The sequence below is a fragment of the Lissotriton helveticus genome, chromosome 10, assembly GCF_964261635.1.
Source record: "Lissotriton helveticus chromosome 10, aLisHel1.1, whole genome shotgun sequence".
Lineage (NCBI taxonomy): Eukaryota > Metazoa > Chordata > Amphibia > Caudata > Salamandridae > Lissotriton > Lissotriton helveticus.
Genome location: NC_136071.1, coordinates 211547605 through 211561769, shown reverse-complemented (window position 1 = coordinate 211561769; position 14165 = coordinate 211547605).

Here is a 14165-nt window from a genome sequence, read left to right as displayed (position 1 = left end):
GGAAGGGTATGCTCAGACGTGGGTCCCGTGCTCACTACTCCTCTGGAGTCAAGCTATCCTGGCTGAAGATGGCTGATAGCCAGAAACCGGTCCTAGGATGCTTGATTACGGTCCAGGGAAGACATGGCTTGGCAGTTCGGGCTGGACTGTTCCCATGAGGTACAGGGTCAAGCCTGATTTGCATATGGCCATGTCGGAACTGGGGTGTCTTGGTGAGCAAAATAACGATGGATTAAACCCAGATCTGTGACTGGGAGTGAATGTTTTGCCATTGTGCAACATTCTGTCCATCATCTTGTGTGTTCTGCTGTTCCCATGAGGCACAGGGTCAAGACTGATTTGCATATAGCTGGGTCTAAACTAGAGTGGCGAAGTGAGATAAAGAACGATAATGGATTCAACCCAGATCTGTGACTGGGGGTGAGTTTCTGAAAAGTGTCAGCGCTCTGTCCATCATCTCCTTGTGTTTGCTTTGTTCACTCATACTTGTGAACAAGAGGTGATAGAGATACCCAGAGAAGTGTCTGCCTTTTCTACTAATGTTTGTTTAAGAGACACACAAATCAACTTTAAATACCTATTGAGGGCATTCTTGACCAATTCATGTATGTACCTTAACAATATATATCTTCCAGGTATGTAGATGCGGAGGTAAAAGCAGCCAACCTATACTTACCTTTATATACCTATGTTCATGATATTTTGGTAGTTGATATGTGTGCTACAATATTTGTGTGCCCCTATTCTATCATTAAATAAAACAACATCACATTTTAGGTAGTAAGGGGTATATTTATCATACTTTCATGCTGCACAGCAAGTCAACTTGCTGCGCTGCGTGAAGGGGCACGAATGCACCATATTTAACTTTATATGGCCCATTCCTGTCCTTTCCTTGCATTGGCACACAATATGCTGCTTTGCAGACAGGATCGTTTTTGTGCGGGAAGAGGCACAATGCACAATGCAGCACACACAGAAACAAGGCAAAATAAAGATATTTACGATTCATTTTGGAAGGGTTAGCAGTTTGATACATTCCCGTGTCTATCAGTAATAGTAAATCAGGGAACCCGCCAAAATCCATGGTTAGATGCATGGGACCACCCATGATTCACCCATGGAATGCCTCTCTGGGACAGAGTAATGCACTTAGCAATTTGTGCTGCGTTGAATTACTCTAGATTTATCAAGCCATTCCAGGCACACAAGGTGGAATTGCATGGCTTGATAAATCTAACGTTAGTGTTGCATAGCCCTTGCGCTCTGTTGAGTTGCACACAGGCAATGCCAAACTATGATACATTTGCCCCTAATTGCACAGGGTACAATATTTGCATTAAAGTACATCACATTCATAGTGTTGCATGGCATTTTAGATTCCGTATGCATGATACCGATTCATGCCCTTATGTAGGTACAATTCACATTGCACTTATATAGGCATAGAAATCAAACCCTTATTTAGGCATAGTACATGCTGCCCAAATACAGGTATGGCTACTTCCATCCATTCATCAACCTCACAACGATTTCTTGGAAAACAAGACTTTTAAGTAGAATGGACTTCCCCTAGTCTGGACATTTATTTCTCCAAGAAACTCATTTATTATGCATGAACAACTATTCCTTAGGGGTTCATCCATGACATTCATATGCCCGACTTTACGTTAAAGCTGGCATTCCTAAACACATTCAAAGTATAAATATACCTTCACTTGCTATACAAAGCACGGTGTGGTTCGGTGCAGTTCGACTACCTACTTGCCCAACGCAGCTCGCTACAGCAAGTGCCGAAGGAAGCCGACTCTCCAGCTGATGCACTGACAAGAAGCCCCCCACCCTTCCGCTCGAAATCCACCGAGATCATATGCGGCGTCCCACAGGGATCCTCCCTCAGCCCAACGCTGTTCAATATCTACATGGCACCACTCGCCCATGTCGCACAACAACATAACCTTAACATCATCTCCTACGCCGACGACACCCAGCTGATCATATCCCTCACCGAAGACCCCCACACCTACCAAAGCCAACCTCCACAGAGGAATGAAGGTTGTAGCCGACTGGATGAAGGACAGCAGACTGAAGCTGAACTCAGACAAGACGGAGGTCCTCATTCTCGGACCCACCCCATCAGCCTGGGATGACTCCTGGTGGCCCACATCGGTAGGCACAGCCCCGGAACCCACAGACCACGCATGCAACCTGGGGGTCATCCTCGACTCCACCCTCTCCATGACCAGGCAAGTCAACGCCGTCTCCGCGTCCTGCTTCAACACCCTCCGCATGCTTTGCAGGATCCTCAAATGGATCCCTCCTGACACGAGCAAAACTGTCACCCAGGCCCTCATCACCAGCAGACTCGACTATGGGAATGCCGTCTACTTAGGAACAACAACCAAGCTCCTGAGAAGACTACAACGAATCCAGAACATCTCGGCACGACTGATCCTCAACATCCCGACGCACACCCCACCTAAGAGGCCTGCACTGGCTCAATAGGATCAACTTCAAACTCCTCATCCATGCACACAAAGCCCTACACAAAACCGGACCTACATACCTCAACAACCGACTCAGCTTCCACCCCCCACCCGAAACCTCTGCTCATCCAACCTCGCCCTTGCCACAGTTCCTCGTATCCGGAAAACCACCGCAGACGGCAGATCCTTCTCCTACCTCGCTGCCAAGACCTGTGATGCTCTCCCCACCAGCCTACAACAGACTCAGGACCTGCCGGCCTTCAGGAGACTCCTCAAGACCTGGCTCTTCGATCAATAGCGCCCCCCACCCTCCCCACAGCGCCTTGAGACCCTCACAGGTATGTAGCACGCTTTATAAATGCAGTGATTGATTGATTGACTGTCCTCCTCTGCCAAGAAATCCAGCTCCAGTGTTTCTGACTCCCCTTGCGGGGTGTTGGGAAATCGAGTCCGAGACAAAGATACCAACCTCCTTCATTCTAAGGTATGGAGCTGATTAGAACCTAGAGAAATATTTGCAATCCTTGGCAAAAAACTAAACCTATGCTAAACAGCTTCTTCCCTGGTACTAGACCTAGGTTAGGTACATTGGGGTAGGTGTATTTTTGAAGCACCAGTTGAGTATTTTAGCCTGTGTTAATTATGTAGGTCTTTTTATATGTCATAACACTAGACAATGCTATTACAGTATTATTTTATAATACTATTCTCGCTGTACGCAATATACTTTGTCTATACTTCTGTGTAACGATTGTAGCAGTTCACCTCTCTTGCATGAGAAAGAAGACTGTTCAATAAATCCTTTTATTGAAAACGCCCATCTCACTATTTCTCTGCAACTCTGTAGAAACGAAGCATGCACGATTGACCGAGTGGAATAGTTATCTATTGTTTCCACGACTCTGAAGATATTTGTTCCAGTACTAGGTAAACAAAGTTGTCATGTTTATGCAGTTGTCAGAAACTAATCCCTTCTTGTGTATTCAAGAAAGTTTCTAGTGACCTCTGAGCTAGCTGGCACTCACCATTAAGTTTAGTATATTCAACAGAGACATACTGACCTCAGTCCTATGTCACATCTATAGAATATATTATTCCAATGCGCAGAGCCTATTTGGAATATAGGAACTACACTATATAGAGAATGCAAAAGCAAATTTTTATGATAAAACAAAACTTACAATAAATGGATCATCCATGGTTCAAGTATTATCATTCCCCAAAAATATTTTCCCTTAGATCATTCACCTAATTAAAAGCACAAGAAATAAATATGTTTATAGGGTAGATTTTTTGTGACAGTGTTATTGTTAATGATAATCACAGGATACAGAATGTACAATAATTAGGATTATAAGTGGGTATCTGTGCCTGGCACCAATGCTTTGCCTTCCTTTAGGCCTATTTCCCCCTTATTATTCAACAAGGCGTTTAGCCAATGCCTCTTGATGCTGCTACATTTAGTACAAAAAAGCACATTTATGTACTCCCTTCTTTTTAATCACAGCACATGCCTGCAAGTTCCTGGTTATGCATGCCCTTGTAACGTGGGAGACAAATATGTGGTACTGAAGATGCCATACAGTAATGGTGGAGCATACATCACCATGTGGTACCACTTCACGCCGCTTGGGCATCACAGTCCTTACATTATGAGGTTGAGTCATATTAGGAAAACAGACAACTGTGCAACAGATGTCAGCACGTCCCGCCGCCTTAAAGACACATTACACATGTGCATGTGATGTGGAGAGGTTCTCTTTCTGCTATCCTTGGATCACCTCAGGAACCCAGCTTTGTTTCTCTATTCTTTGTTTTCATGATGGGCCTTAGCATGCATGCCTATTCCTAGAGGACCGACATTAATTCCAAGTGCTTACAGTGACAAGCACAGCCGGAGACTACCCTAGATGTGGTGAGCCTGCAGGCGGCGTGAACCACTCCCAGGTTCTCACCTAATTCTGGTTCCTCTGTTAACCTTCTATACTTCTATGTTACTTTGTCACAGTCAATATGACATGCGTGTCTATAGCTGGCACCTTGACCATTATGGTGCATATGGGCCTGTCCATCACTGAGGTGTCATCACACCTGGAGGTTGGTTGGCTATATGTTGATGTGTCACTACAAGTATCAGTTTGGGCCTTGCGGTCTGTCCGCACATTTAAGCCTCTTGGGGCCATATGTAGGTAGGTGTTTTGCGATCGCAAACACTGCGATTCGCAGAATCCAGGGTGTATGCGATTACAAAGTGAGTGTTCAGATGTAAGTAAGTATTGCGGTTCGGAAAAATGTGAATCACAAACTTAGCGATTACCAATTTTGCGTGGCAAGGAATCTGCGGTTAAAATTGAGAATTCACAAGGTGCGTTTCAGTATTTGTGAAATTCGCAAATATTGTTCACCCAAAATGCGAATTCGCAATTTGAGATGTAGCACAAAATTGCATTTAGCGATTTTACGAAATTCGCTATTTTGCACTTCTCAAATACCACCAACTCTGAACAGGTGGTAACCAGGTGCAACCTATTTAAACAGGCCCACAATGCCACTGGGGCTTCTCACAATGGCTGGCCTGTTTGTGACAGCCAGGAGGCTGCGTATCCGAGAGGGTGAACAGAGAAGGAGACGCCAGGAAAGGATCTACAGAGCACTCATCACCCTTTTCCAGCAGACCCAGGAGGACATCCATGTGCACTACAGGCTGCACCCAGACAGTATCCTGGAGTTGATAGAGGAGCTGACACCCATACTTGAGCACCCCACATACAGGGCACACACCATTCCCACCCACATACAGGTTTTGTGCTCATTGCACCTCCTAGCATCAGGGAGTTTTCAGGGGTAATAGCCGCAACAGGAGGGGTCTCTCAGAGTGCACTTTCGAGTTTTTTCCACGCTTTCCTTGATGCTATGATTCACAGTATGCATCACCACATCAGATTCCCAAACACACAGCAGGCACTTGACCAGACCAAACAAGAATGTTACCAAATAGCACAATATCCCCACTTGATTGGCTGCGTAGACGGAACCCATGTTGCACTGTCACCCCATCACACAATGAATATGTTTTTAGAAACAGAAAATCCTATAATTCCTTAAAAATCCAGGTAGTCTGCAATGCTAAACATGTAATCAGAGATATTGTAGCAAAATTCCCAGGAAGCACACACGATTCCTTCATTTTCCGACACTGTGGTTTACATCGCAGACTCACAAATGGCAAGTTTGGAGAGGGATACCTGCTAGGTAATTGCATGGCACAAACACAAACAAGTAGGAAAGGTATGAACTGGCAGTACAGTACTTAACATAAACCTACTTTTGCTTTGCATGTGACAGTGCATATGCTGTGCGTGACTACATCCTCACAACCTACCTCAATTCAGCCACAGCAGCAGAGCGGAGGTACAACAGTGCCCACAGAGCCACAAGATGCACCATTGAGAGGACCTTCGGAATGCTTAAAAGCCGTCTCCTGTGCCTCCATAAGTGTGAAGGTGCCCTACAGTACAACCCTGAGACATGTTGCAAAATCGTGGTGGCCTGCGCAATACTACACAACATCTCTACCTAGAAGGGCACCCCAGTGGACCTGACAGATGCAGACACATCAGATGAGGAGGATCCAGCTCCCCAACGCAGACGTGCAGGTGGAGCCAGGGCAGCTGCCTGGTGCCTGAGACGTGATGACATCACACAGAACTACTTCTAGGTGAGAAATGAGGACACAATGTCAAATGATGATGCTCAAAAAATATGTTTATCCCCTTAACAGCAGAATTAATTATGTCACACAGCGTGACTGAAATGTTGTTAGGTGCACATGTTGAGGTCACAGTGCTATCATTGTTAAGAGTCATTTAGTCCATATGGCATGTGTTGCCTCACACATTGCCATGAGTGCATGCTGCCCCTTCGTCTCCTGCGTGCACGCCCTGTTGCCCCTCATTCGGGCTGCGCACTGGCCTCACTGGTGTCTTCCTCTGCTCTGCCCTGACGCCCACTCTGGCGTTTTTCTGCAGGAAGTGGAGGAGTTATGCTGCTCCTGCTGGATTGTTCATCAGTGTCCAAGCTGCCCAGTGTCCTTATGCCACCAGTGGCAACAGCACGCACTTGGTCAACCACTTGTGTGACCTGCACCAGGCCCCTATCCACATCCTGGCAGCAGTGTGCCATTTCGTGCGGCATGCTCACACATCTCCTAGCTAGCAGGGATATGGCGGTGGACTTGCGGTTCACAGCCTTAGTGCAGAGGTCCATCCCGGTGTGTAGGCGGTGTTTTTCCCTGCGCCTGGCCAGCCTGTCTCTCCTGATCTCCCTACAAAGTGCTTCCAAAGCTCCAGTCATGGTATTCACACTGAGCCGCAACTCAGACATATGATGGCTGTGTGTGGCAAGTTGGCTCCCGTTGTGATCGAATTCCTTTACCTTGCAGGCGCTGTGCTCTTAACATGCTGCCCGCCAGGCCTGCAAACACTGTGTCTGTTTCGGATGGGGCATTGCTGGTGGTGGCCTGTGCCCTGCGTCTTGCACCACTGCCATTTGATGTCTGTACACTGGAATGTGGTGTGTTCTGCCTTGGTACTTGGCTTGGACCTGTCTGTGACTCCTCATCTACATCTGTGGACTCTGCCTCCATCAGTGGCAGTGGTGAGACAATGTTGCGCCGTTTGGGTGGCGCTGGTTGTGTGTGTCTTGCTGCACCCTGCTCCTCCTGCCCTGCCACATCCACATTTGCTGGTGTCTCCACCCCTTCAGCCACTGTTTCCTGTGTTGTTGGTGGTGCTGTAAAATTAAAGGCACACATTAGTTGTGTGTCATGTTAAATTTTTTGTTCTGCATTAAAGTTTGTTAAACAACTAATCACATGACTACTACTTGTCTGTTTTGCACATTGCAACTATGACTCTACCCTATGTACCCTTTCTATGTGTCACAGGACCTGGTATCAGTGCACGGGACTACATTTCCCATAATGCACTTCTGGGTGAGCTTGTAGACATGTACTGGAGTTGTACTCAGGCATGGGTGTTTGGGGCTGTAAGTGGGATGGGTATGTTTCAGGGATATTGGCATGCATCTTACCTTGTCAGTATTTTCGGAGCTGTCCAGGTCAGCCACGCCAGTCACAGCCTCAGGCATAAGTGTGCCCTCCACCAACTCCTCCAGGGGCGTCGGCTCTGGCGCTGTTGAGGTCCCACCTCCAGTTACTTTTGTCTCAACTAATCTGGTGGCCACCCTCTCCTTGAACCTTTGCCTCATGTCATACCACCGTTTGCGTAAATCTTCAATTGAGCGGTGGATTACGCCAATCGCGTTCACTTTCTCCTGGATCTCATTCCAGATTCTCCTCTTCCTTGCCTCTGGAACACAGAGTGAGTTCTTTCCAAAACTACCTCCTCTGTCAGCACCTCAAGCTCTCTTTCAGAAAACTTTTGCTTTCTTTGTCTTGTGTGTTCTTCTGACTGCTACTGACACCGCTGAGACTCCATTTCACCTTCTTGCAAATGCTGAGTATAAAGCACACTCCCTCCTCATAGTCTCTCAGGCAGCAACTGACTCAGACACAGGTGCTGGCAATCAGGTGCAGCATGGGCAGTCACACTTCCTGGTTGTGATGTCATCATTCTGCACCTGAATTGCTGTTTTCCATTTTTGCGATTCCTTTTTAGCGAGTTCGCTGTTAAGGAATCGCTATTTTAATCTGGACATTTTTGGTAATCGCTATTTTTTTGCGATTATTCACCTACATCGCGTTTTGCGATTCAGAAAATGCAATTTTTGGAAAATTGCATTTTCCGAATCGCAAAAACTATTTTAACTACATATGCCCCAAGCGAAAAAGGGGTGAATGGATCCATTATGTCAAATTATGGGTAACTGTGAATGTCTTATTCGCCATTGATCTGATAGTTTATTATAAAGTTGATTTTCTTTCTACCTAAAGCCTCGTTCAGAATGTAATGGGTAGTGAGCCAAAACAACCAAGTGAGAAACCAGTGACACTTAGAGACCTATTTATGAACCTTGCAGCACTGCACTGCATGACAGGAGTGCCTAACCAGGGCAGAGTAAGGCAACTCATCAATTTACGCTGCGTTACCGTACTCCATATTTATGGAGCTAATCAGGGTCATGCAAAGAGGACTTGTGTGGCTTCATAAATCACATGCAAGGTTTGCATTGCTCTTGCACCACGTTGCAAGTGTGATGCAAACCAGCTCGTAAATAGGCCCCTCAGTATTTTGATGGATTTGTGCTCAGTCTACTTTTATGCACTGTAATAGGGAAAAATGTGCCACAGTGGTAGAAATGACTGGCTCTGTTCTTGTTATTCACCTTTGCACACTATTGTGCCTTCGCAATTTCACCAAATAACGTGATCCAAGAGTAGTTTGTGCAAGAGCAGAGATGGGCAGTTTTAAACTGGGCACTAAAAATTGACCCCAGTTGCACACTTGCTGCACCACATAGAATGAGGTTGATGGTGTTTTAAAAATCAATGCAACCACAAGCCCATAAGGGTTGCATTATTTTATGTCAATGTTTTTTCGGCCACATATAGACGTTGTGCACTCTTCCTCAGCAACCTATGGTGAATAAGCAATTTACTGAGTTTTCATTTTAGCACCCATTGTTCAGATCCACTTTTCCAAATTCCTCCGAAATATGCATGCTTGAAGCTGTGTAGGGATTTCATAATGTGCACTCATGTGGTGCGTTGCACTCCCTCGCAATCTTTTATCAAGCACTTTGCCATTTATGAATCATACACATTGCATTGTAACTATTTATTGGAATATTTTGTGATTTTATGGCTCAGTGAATTTGTGCCTAATAAAGCTTGATGAGTGAATAAGTGAATCAAGCACATTACACATGAATAGATGAATATGATATTTACTTTCATGAGGCTCTCGGAAATTGCGGTGCAGCATATCTCTTTTGTGAATTGGTTGGCTGTGTGGGGTTTCCCTGATAGAAATTTGTTGTAAATTCTTCTGAATGCCACATGACTGCCCCTTTTTATTTTGAAAGATCAATGAAACTTTAATCAAGCGCTCTCCTCTGAAAACATGTCTGGAGTGGCTTACATTTATAAGCTGCAATTATGTATATGTTTCTTACTCACTTTATATAACCTGGTGATTATGGGCCAGATGTACAAAAAACTGAATGCTGATCCCAAATTGGGACCAGTGTGTTTGGATCCACAAAAGAATTTTAAGAACTGCCAGATGAACCAGTAGGTTGGTTCTTAATTTCAGAATCATAGTAGGTCGCAATCTGACATACCTCAGAAATATTAATGAGGATGGCAGCGTATTGTGGCTCTCTAAGATTGGAGGCCATCAACGGGATGGTGGCCTACTGGGGTAAGCAGAGCACCATGTCTGTGATCACTTTTAAATATAGCAACCTCTTTCCCTGTTTTCCTTAAATTAAATGAGTGTGTTTAAAATGGAAAGGTTATTATATTTATTTTTGTTTTTTAAAGCTTAGGCAGTGGTCACTTGGATCACAAACATGTTTTATTCCCTAAGAGGAAAAGATCTGAAGGGGCTCTTCCCATTTTGGGTCTGATATACGAATTATTGGTTGTGAAAATCTGTTCACAATTTGAAACCAGTATTTCTACGACCACTAATGGATTTAATGAACCAATCTATTTTCTAATAGGTAGGTTTGCTTCATTCCATTTTATCCAAATTACCTCATGAATATTAATGAGCAGTCTCAAATTGCGACTCAAATAGATTGGTGGCCATCACAATAATTGTGACCTGTTAGACTCAGCAGGCCACCATGTCTGTGATGGACTTTAAATAAAGTATAATTTTTTCTTTAAACATAGACCATTTTAATTAAAGGAAGCGGGCTGCATTTAAAAAAATAGTTTTCTTATAAAAAAATAAATAATTGTATTTTTACATTCACAAAGGGGAATGGATCGTGAGTCTGTCACTTTTCATAGTTTTGCCACCTGATTTTGTTTGCAAAACAGTGATATACAGCATACCGATTCAGTATTTGGAAGGGATGCCTACAGCACCCCACTTCTAGATACCAAATCGGTATTTAATTGCAATCCTATTTTAGGTATGGGAAACACTTTCCAACTCTTGAAGCAGGCATCTTAAGTAGCATTGTTACAGTCACAAATGCAGAATCTGAGCTTTTGCTGCTGTACAAATGCTTAGTACATCTGTCCCAATCTTCTTTACAGTGAACTTCACCAGTGGGCAGTCCCAAATTGCGGTTGAGGTAGGGGTGTCCTTGTCCCAGAAAGTGCGGTTGTCTTGTTGCCTTTCATTTTGGAGAATAATTGCCCCACTGTAAGGCAATGCAGCGTCTCTGGAATTAGAGCAAATAGTTTGGGTTTTTTGGTAGATGTCAAGAAGAATCATTGCTGAATATTGTCTTTGTCTATACAAATTTCATCTTCTTAGGAATTTATTAGTGCCACTCAAGAGTCTGAGTCCTAACTGATTATTGTTATTTTCCCATAGTTTACAGACTCCTGCTCACTTTTTAAAAAATATTTTTGCTAAGAAACTGGTTATTTGAAAAAAGTGGTTAAATCAGAGTTCATTCAGTAACAAAACAATGTATAATTCAACTAGTATATTGTTTGCTTAACATGAAAAATTAACACACATTTTTCAAGGGAATGTGGTCAAATCCAACTGCTCTAAATGTTGTGCTGAGCTGCATTGCAATCCACATAACAAATAGAAAAGTAAGAAATGCAGATTATGTAGGTTAGCGTTTAGGTTGCAGATTGTTTTTACAACTTTATAATATTCCATTTACATGTACAGTACATACAGATGGATTGCGACAATTCACTCTGTGAGAGAGATATGTATCTAGGCCAGAGTTTCCCAAACTGTGGGATGCGGCCCCCTTTATGGGCGTTGAGGGAAGTCTGAGCAATACATAAAGATGCCTTTGAATTCAATGCTTATCTTTTCATAGTCACCAGTGTGTCAAAGTCAGAGGTCAATGTCCGGCTATGTCTTCTGACAAACTGCTGCCTATTCTTTATGGAAAATGTGTTTACTTTTCTTTCTCTGACTACAAAGTGAGAGAAGTTTTTAAAGTAAATAATGTGACAATCTTGCTGGAGTACAGGTAGCGAGAAAGGAAAGTCTGTAGGGTGTCGTATTTTTGCAACAAACAAAAAATGTAAATACCTATAAATGAAATGTATGAATTCAGCAGTAGGAAAGCAAAAATGAAGCACATTTTTTCAAATTCTTAAGGGTACTGAACATTGAGATTTCAATAGGATCAAAAAAAATTAGGACAGTTTACTTGTTAATGCACAAATACAACATTGTGACAGAAACGAGATTTCCACACATTATCTTTCAAGTGCTATATATTTTTATCAGTAAAAATGTATGTCTCTGCAAAGCTAGTAGCCATTTCAATGGACAAATGTGCTGTTTGTAAATGACAAAGTGCTACCACGTAATGATTTAATTAAATTAAAAATGCACACCTTCTTACTAAGCTGGGTGCCATGATAATGCACCCGGTGGCCCAAGCGCCTCCCCCCACTATATTACAATTCTTATAATTTAAGAAGACATCAGAGATAGCAATGTAGACTTGCATAAATAAATCATGATACGGAAATAATGATTGCTATACATCACAATTTATAACAGTTTTGAACCTTATTAAAAAAAAACTTCCTACCTCTTCTTTTAAAACCCCCTGGAATATTGGTATTGAAGCCATCATTATAGCAATGCAGAGTGGCAGTCAGCCAAATAAATCCTAATATCAACATAGTGTTATAGAAACTATATATCACTAGTTGTAAAAGACAATTGGGACATATTAGAAATCTGCTGTAGAAGCTCCTGTGCCTTGGAGACATTACAAAATCAGTGAAACTGCCCTTTTACTGAAACCTTCAATTTGGATTGCTGCACAACCAATGCTTGAGAGCTCTGAGTTTTAACCCGTTGCGTGCCGTCCGACGTCACAGTGGGCACGTGCGGAGGACGGCCGGGGGCGTCTGAAGCACGCCAACTCATTAATTCCCCATCACTGCGGCGGAATTTGCGCCGTGGTAAAGGGGTTCAACAAATAGAGCATTTTAGCAAAATGTTTTCGACGTCTAGCTGCAGAGGCAGACAAGTCAGGACAAAATGCGGCAGACAGCTGCTTCAGATGTGGTGAACTGCCTCTGCTTGATTGCCTATGTTAACACCTGTTCTTTAAATCGATAGTCCCCCAAAAATGTTTAATAGTACATGGAAAATTTGAGATAGAGGGCCACTGTGCCGGTTTAGTTAGGCACTTACTAAGATGGGTAATGTGGTGCTTCCTCTCTCTTTGAGGGTGGGTTTTCTTTTCTGTGTTTTTCTTTTTGACACCTTTCTCGGTGGGGCACTTTTGAAGCCCGGGTGGGGGGGCATTGGGGATAGGGGGTTTTACATTCATCTGAATATAAGCAGATTTGTAAGAATTTTCTATCTGACAAGGTTAAGAGGACCAACAATATAATTGTCTTGGTATACACATTGTTGAGGGGTTTTGAAATTGATTATATTAAATCCGAGCTGCCTGTTTAGAGTCCTCTTTTGTTAAGGTTAAGGGGATCGGAAGCAGATCCTTTTATTTTTTTTGATAATCAGTATTTGAGAATGGGTCATAAAGCTAGAAATTTATCATGCAATGTTAACAGTATGGTTAATAGACGTAAGAGTGGTGCATTGATGAGATGCTTGGCTTCTTTTTCTCCTGAAGTATTATTTTTACAAAAGACTCATCTGAAAGACAACTCGCTTAAGGTTTATATACTGAGGCATTATTCTCATGCGCTGTTTGTCTCAGCATGTCCTGCAGTGAGAGGGGTCACAATTGATTTGAGTAGAGCTCTGGATTTGGTCCTTAGGGATATAATAAGGGATCCAAAGGGTTGCTATTTCTGGGGTATGGCTGTGGTTAATCAACTTCCCCTTAATTTAGTTAATTACTATGCCCCTGTGATGGATGAGCCCAAAGCTTTGCAGCAGATATATAAGATTGTGTTGGCCGCGGTCGGGCCAATTATTATAGGGGAAGATTTTAATTACATTCAGGAGCTTGCCAATGATACTTCTAACAGATCAAAAAAATAATAAGACTATGATGGTTAATAGTTGTGTTGGTACTGTCATTGGCAGCGCTAGAGGGGGCAATTGATGGTGCAGCTGGATGGGCCTCCTGACAAGGGCCCTGGCACTTATTTTTTCACAAATTAAGCACTGATAGTAACTACCATTCAGTGGTTGGTGGACTCCAATTTATTTACATTTCTCCTGGCAAAGACAGAGCACCTCATAACCAAATATACCATCAATTGGAGGAGTCCCTCTATTTGGCCAGGAGTCAGGCGGTACTACTGCCCCCTTCAAAGATGTCTGCAACTTAGGCATGCCTTTTGATGCAGACTTCACCCTTGTGATCCAGGTACTGAAAGCAGCCAGTGGTTGTTTTTTGGCTAATCAATCTCCTGAGAAACAGTATGCCCTACATTGATATCGAACATCACATTCCCTTAGACAATGCCTTAAAGAAAACCCTGCTTAACCACGGCAACCCTATTTCTTTTGACCTACCAAACTCCTAAGAAGGCTGCATCTGGTGCAGGAGCCAGAGCCGGACTTGCAA